General features: G+C 39.9%; 1 long non-coding RNA gene across 1 annotated transcript in view; it reads left to right on the top strand.

Annotated features, from left to right (window-relative positions):
- The window catches only part of LOC147028381 (uncharacterized), a 40582-nt gene that overhangs the window by 31975 nt on the left and 1107 nt on the right, over positions 1 to 7500 (top strand). The gene's annotated exons all lie outside the window — the stretch shown is intronic.

Here is a 7500-nt window from a genome sequence, read left to right as displayed (position 1 = left end):
TATTTTTATTTCATTGGTTTCTCCTGCTTTACATATTAGGTAGAAGAAGCACTTTTTACGTACGTGTATTATTAACAAGACTACGAAAATGCAACTCCTGAAGTTATCATCATGGCCCGAGTAAACTCCACAAAGGTCACAAATGTACAATGTGCAGATAAAACGAAAAACTTCCATCGATACATTAATGGTCGTTGAACTTGGATGCAGAAAGATATCAATTAGTTTTTTTTATTTAGAATGCCCTTATCACTCCTAACCTCCCCCTCCCCCCACCCTCCATACTCCCCACTTTACTTCCACCTCTGCCTGCAATTGCCAATGAAATATTTTTTTGGTTGTCACTGGAGAGAGTAAGTGATGTACAAGTGAAACGATAAATGAGAGTGCTTTCGATGACCCGGTGTATTTTTTGACCATTTGTTTGCCGTGAACCTGTGGCTGCGGCCAGGTATATTTGCATTTGTTCCTTAATAACATCTCTCGCCCTTTCCCACAAGCTGTTTCGAGCTTCGCTTCGCCAGCAGGTGAAATAACAGCTGTTAAACCGCAGCTTTATTTGTTTTACGAGCACATTTGAGGGTCTTATGACTCAAACGGGAAGTCAAATGGTCGTCTTGCAGCCTCCCCACCATCTCAGCTGAGCAATAAGACAGCTTTTCCTTTTAGGCTGTGTGATATATTTAATAATGAAGCTCCCGTCACTGCGAAACCTTAACATGTCAGGAGAAAAGTAAATTTACTTTGATCTCATACGAGACCTGGAAGCGATTGTGGGGGGCAGGGGTGGTGTTAGATTGGAATCAATTTCCATCAAAATCCCGTTCGAAAAGTAAATGTTGGCACTTGTCAATGGCATTTCGTGCAAAGTGCGGCAGTTTTAATTGGTAAGGTAATTAAAATTGCAGTGTCTAATTCATTTGACTCCAGAAATCTCATCTGCTCACTGATTATGAAGCCTCGATAAATTGTCTGCTGGTTCTTTTTCTTTCCATCAACTAATTTCGAGCTATTTCCAGGTCATGTACAAAGTATACAATCGGTGACAAACCGAGCTTTTCTCAAAACGAGGACTGTCAAAAACATCCCTTATGGCGTTGAGTTGCTGATTATTTTTGCTTCTCATTTGCATATGGATTAATTAACTAATTAGAGGAGAAAATGTCTTTCGGCGAAAAGGCAGTTCTAGTTGTCAGCTTTGAGTTTTTAATTATTTTAAGAATTTATTTGTGCCCAATTTACCGTCATTCCTGTGCATCCATTGAATATAATGATTCCTGCTCACTGCTCGAAGGGAACGGTTATAAATATTTCTTCCACGTTTTCTCATTTAACAGTTCGATGGATACTTTCTTTTCAAACCATGTACCTGGAGAATACCTTGAGAGCAATGAATGCCTACAATACAGATCATTCTTCGCCCCCAACTTAATTCCACTGTTTTCTAAACCGAAGGGTTGATGGTTGTTGGACGTTCGATTCACCTTGTCTTCTTCAGAGTAGTTTCCTTTGTGAATGCGAAACAAACACACGAACACCCTTGCAATATGTTCATCTTTTTGGTTGGCATGACGTGCAAAACGAGAACGTGAATATAAAACATCAATAAGTCTCAAAACTATGTACCTCAAGTGTTCGACGCAGTGTGGCATCCTCCAGGGTGTCCACGATGTCTTGTCACCCCTGAGTAACTTAGGATTTATGTCTCGTACAATTACGTTTTTGTTGCATTTTGGATTATTGCATGATATTACATAATTACATGACATTACATGTACCTTCATTAACGATACATAGCTCATGCCTCCAATGAATCTTTTTGTGTGCAGTCATTCTCATGACAGGGAATGATTCTGCGCCAGGTTCTGTGCAACATTTGTCGGAGCATTTGAGGGGTTAAAAGATTATATGCATTCCTGATAGCATACTCGCCAGTCTGTGTTCTTGAATTGTATTGTTGCTGCTATCATGCATTTTCAAGGAGAGTGAAAAAAAAAACAGAAAGAAAATGGTTAGTATTTAACTAGGGTTACAAGACATTGTGGGCACCCTGTATTTTGCCTTCCAAGCTTTTAATCTTTGAATCATTGTACTTCGACTTGGATAACAAGGATAAACTAGAGGGCGAGCACTCGGTTGAGTGCAAAACCTCCGCCGCCAATACTGCGAGGTCACTCAAGTGAACCTGATATCCTATTCATTCAATTTGACGTCAACAGTGCTCACAGAAGTATAATTTGCAACTTTCCCTTTTACTTTTAACTTCTACATACTCAATTCATTCATCATAACGAGATTCCTTGAGACAGAAATTGATTTTATGTGGGTATTCCACCTGAAGTTCCAAAATCAGCCACAATTATAATTTTGGCATATTTTTTGTTGGAAATCACTTATAACATGTAGAAATGCAAAAAAAAAAAAAAAATCGAAATTTTGTTGAAAAAGAAGTTGCAAAAAATATATTTTTTTTGGGGGGGGGGTGGAAATCACTTAAAACGTGTAGAAATGCAAAAAAAATTCAAATATTTTTTTCAAAATGGTGGCCATATTGGATTTTGGACCAAAAGTCCAAAATCTAATGGCATGATCCTTGGACCATACCTAATCCCCCCACCAAGTTTCGTCGAAATCCGTCGAGGAGTTTTTCCGTAATACTGTTCACAAACAAACAAACAGAAAGGGGTGAAAACAGTAACCTCCGATCTTCGATGGCGGAGGTTAATAAGCACAGTGTTTGGGACTCAAATCTGGGAACTAAGCAGCAAGAGTCATACTTGATATGGATTATGATGCAACAAGTGCTTTGGTGGCAATACCAAACAGGCCACCTCAAAATATGAATGCCAAACAAGTTGACAGACTTGTACCATTGCAAACACTGTGTTGCTCTCCATGGCTTAATATAGTGATGATCAGGAAAGTATCTAGACGATAACGATAGGATTTAACATCGGTGATTGTGAGATGACATTTTATAATTGAAGGGAGAGAGAATAGTATTTATATAGAAGTTGGTGCCACAAAGTTCCTCATCCTTGAAACAGGCTGCAGCAGAATGTTTGTTTGCTGACATCCAGAAATCTTGAGATTGGTCTACCACAATCATGGAACATTCCCTTCAACTGTGACAAGTGTCATGCAGTGTGTTCTTACAGTCTCTTTCAGCATCATTTGTCAAATCTCCCTGTCATCTTCTGTGTTTAATTGAGGTTCGTTCACTGCAGCTTTTTACCACATTATCAGCCAAGACCTTTCCAGATCCAGAGTGATGACATTTGCAAATTTGGTTTCAAAAGGGGCAGATGTCACCTTTAGATCCTCCCCAGGATCACGTCGTTACTTTGTGCTCGTCGCTTCCTTACAGCATTTCTAATGAGTATGCTCCTTCAGGTTAGAGCCCCTGCCTCACACCTGCCACTTCTTTATGCAATAGACACAACACTCATGAGCACCCATGCAGATCCAGAGGATGCCAAGGAACGGAGCTTGCTTCTTTCCGAACAGGCAAATTTGCCATTTTCTTTCATCTCTATTCTGGTTTTTCACCACCTGTTCTCTTCTTTCTGCATCTCTTTGGCCCAACTCAGTCAAGCACACTGATCATCCAACTCTGTTGTTGCTTTCCAACAGAAGTCCAGACTTACAGTTCACTTTCAATCCTTTTCCCTCTTTTCTCCTGTTTGTGGATCCATCTTCTAGTTTCGGTATAGTCTTGCTTCCCTTTAATCATTTTATGTGTCAGATAGTCACAACTTTGTGTCATATCCCATGTCAACTTCTATGTTTTTCGATTCTTCTTCATTTTACTTATTTATTAGTTTCATTTATAACTCCCTCATCTGCTTCTTAATCCTTTCCCTCTATGCATTGATGCCCTATACACTTCACTTTTTCAGTGAAACCTTGAGCCTTAACATCTGTATTAAAAATAGAAATAAAAAACCATTCTGAATGTCCTGGATGTATTGGGAATGTTGTACATGATTGAGTGCCCAGTAAGTTGTATCGGGTATATTGCACAAGCTGAATTTCATGGAGCACCCTGTTGTATTAAGAGTGATGTGCAAATTAGGTGTCATGGGCCACGATGTTATATCAGGAAAGGTGCACGTGCTTGGCTCGTCTGATATTATGAACGTAGAGTGCAAGTCTGACATTCTGAATGTGGAGCAAGTTAAATCTGAAAAACATTTACGAGCTCATCACTTTGAGGAATTGTAAATAAGGCACTAAAATACTAATTAAAATTGTTACTTCTATAAAGCACTGTATATCAAAAAGTCTGTTCTGGTAATTTGGGTATTAGGTCACATTGGATGCAAAACCATCAGTATGTTCAAGATCCAGCTGCACAAAAGTGTGTAATGTAGCAGTGCTGTTACATGCCAAATTTGTCATTGGGTTTAATTCCCAGCCCCCAAAAAATCATCATTTTAATATCGGGTTTGAATCCCACTCCTGATGCCAATTTGCCATGAACCCGGGGAGAGATGGAGGGTGGGAGGTTTCCACTAATCCAGTTATGTGTGATGGACAAGGGCTCATTGTAAGCTAGTAACAAGGGCTTGCCAAGTGGTTATGCTTCCTTTATTGAACTCAATTGCCAAAAATATGCTGACATGGATATGATGATTTGCCTTTACAGGTGGGACATGTAAAAGTCGACAATGCAACTGCCAAGACATTTTCACAAATTATTGGTTGAATATAACTTTAATTTGGAGCAATACAAAGATTCACTCTGACATTCTTGGCAAGTAGAGGAATGCACCAATGTGTCATTTAAATTTCCGACTGCACACAAACATGTAATGGGATGAGAATCCTGATCTGACTAAAACAAGTACAACACGATACTCTCGAGACAAACAGTTGAGGCTATGGTACTAGGCAAATTGATACACGTTATTTACAGAGCAAAGCATCGTGCATGCAGTGAGTGAACAAACACTTGCAATTGCAGGGATTAGACGATCGTTAGACAGGTTCGTTTTATCCTTCCGATGCTTGTTTTGACAGCAATCCATGCAAGTATGAGAGGACCCTATGAATCGGAAAATTAGCAACGGCACTTGGCCTTCAAGCCTGGGTGCAATGCCGCCCTCTGAAGAATAATGGCTAACTGCTTTTAAGCCATAATTTCTGCTCAATAAGAACGATAAATGCTTAACTTGCCTACAATTGAGTCGCATTTTAGGCTTTTAAGCCATGATACCAAATGTTGTTGAAGTGTCTGGTTGAGTAGTGGCCACTCTGAAATACACATAGTGGCTAAACAAAGCACTTACATGTGTGTGTGGAGGAGTTTGCACAAAATAACTCGTATATGACCTGGTTATTTCAGAATTAAATATAATGGAAAAATATGTAGATCCTGTCCATGCCAGTTTGTTAAAAGTGAGTTTGTTCGTGGCAGTCAGGAACCAAGATGTTTGTCAATGCATCTCTACCAGCCTTCTTCTATTTTGTCAGTATCCTCACTCACTTCCACTCTTGTCCTTACATCAGTGTTTCGGAGCCTCAGTGATGGATCAAAAGCTTTGAAGATCACCTCTTCTTTCACACCTTGGACTACCCTAACGTACTTTCAATGGGTGCTGGAAAGATTCATTATGTGTTCCTGTTTCTCCAGCCACACTTAGTTTTTTTTTCCCTGTGCCCCTCTCAGAATTCCCCAGACCCACTCAGATTTGTCCAGTCTCACTCAGATTTCCCCAGCCCCACTCAGATTTCTCCAGGCCCACTCAAATTTCCCCAGGCCCACTTAAGAATCTGGATTGAAACAAATTATTCAGAAGTCGTTGCAAGTTGGTTCAAGTGTTGTCCCAGTTCATTTCATGATTGCGCTTTCAATAGGTTTATTGGACAAGTATGTATGTACAAAGACAGAAAGATATACTCGTCTTCAACAATGAACGAAAGAACATGCCATGGATATAGTCACAAAAGTTTTTTTCCAAATTATGGCAAATGTACATTCCATGATGCTGCACACCCCCACAAAAGAACATTAATGTATGACACAGAAACTTGAAATGTGAGCAGAACCAACATGGTGGCCGTCAGTGATTAAAATATTTTCAACTAGCAAAAGTACCCGGCAATGCCAGGTCCTTCTTCTCACCTCTTCCCCTCCCTCTCAACCCCTCCCTCCAGCCTCCCACTCAAACCATTCTTCTCCCTCCTCCCACAAAGGAATTTTTGCAGAGTGTATATTAAGGTGTACGTGTGGAGTACATAATAACTTCGAAAAAAAGGAAGTAAAAAAAAAAAACTCTCGGCAATTTCACCGGCAGCCTCCCGACTCATGAATTATTATAGATCGCAGAGTCCCCACCCCAAATCAACTCACAGGGTGGGTCGATCTTGCGCATTATCTGCTATAAAATATATAGTTTGTGTTTTGTAATAAGATTATAGATGTTTGTGTGGTGTGAGCTTCAAAGGTTCAAGATGGTTTAAACTCCAAAGCGTATGTTCCAATTGTAGTTAATGTCAAAGAGATCAAAAGAGTCTAAATTCAGGCCTGTGAAAAGGGTCTAAAAAGGTCCAAGTGGTCTCAAGCTTTAAATGGTCAAGGGTCCAAGCTGTCTAATCTGTATGAAGAGCATAAGTGGTCTTTGGGGTCTTCGGAGTCAAAAGGGTCTGAAAAGGATGTTAAAAGGTCTTGTTGTTCTTAAGGGTCTTTTATGTCTTAAGAGGGTGTTTGGGGTCTTCTGGGTCATAAAGGGTCTTTGGGGTCTTATGGGCCTTAAGGGTCATCGTGGTCTTTAAAGGCCGAGGTGGTGGATGAAAATACCCTGAGGACAATCCAATCCCCAGGTCGGACTTGGTCTGTGTATCAAATTTGGTGGTTGGCGGCCCAGCAGTCTTTGCAAAAAACGCGAACATACAAACAGACAGACGATAAAGTTTATTTATTTTAGATGATGTTTAGTATCCTGTGAATGTGAATGATTATTTTCCTAAAGTACCTGCTAAATATTTTAGTTCATTGTACTTTGAAGCTTTTTAAATTCGCATTAATATGGACATGGTTTAAAGTTGTACTTTATCTTTTTCATAAGCATGTTGCAGATATTTTGGAGTCATCTATTTATTGCGTATGCATATATGGGGGAACCCCCCCCTCCTCCTCCCCTCTGAAGTTTGTTCAATCTATGTATGTCCCTTCCATTCTCTCCCCTTATATTACTACTCCTCTCAATCTTCCAAACCTCCTTCCCTCTTCTCTCCACTCTTAAAATCCCATTCTCTGCATTTTCTCTCTGAGCATCCTTCCTTCATCTTCATTTACGAAATTTTAATTTTAGCAATTTTTCTCCTTCTCTCCCCCTCTCCCTCCCATTCCCCTTTTCCATGTTATTCAATTATACATGGGATGATCCAATATTGGTGTGTACGCAAGTGTAACGCTCCATAATTCCATGAACAGGTTGTACATGATGAGTTGCATCATGTTGTGCTACAATCTTTAACTCACCCCATACAAGAAGA

Source organism: Eptatretus burgeri, chromosome 4 (assembly GCF_056783735.1).
Source record: "Eptatretus burgeri isolate ZD-2024b chromosome 4, Ebu_testis_v1, whole genome shotgun sequence".
NCBI classification, from domain to species: domain Eukaryota; kingdom Metazoa; phylum Chordata; class Myxini; order Myxiniformes; family Myxinidae; genus Eptatretus; species Eptatretus burgeri.
The sequence above is the reverse complement of the archived record's forward strand: the minus strand, read 5'-3'. Positions and strand labels throughout refer to the sequence as shown.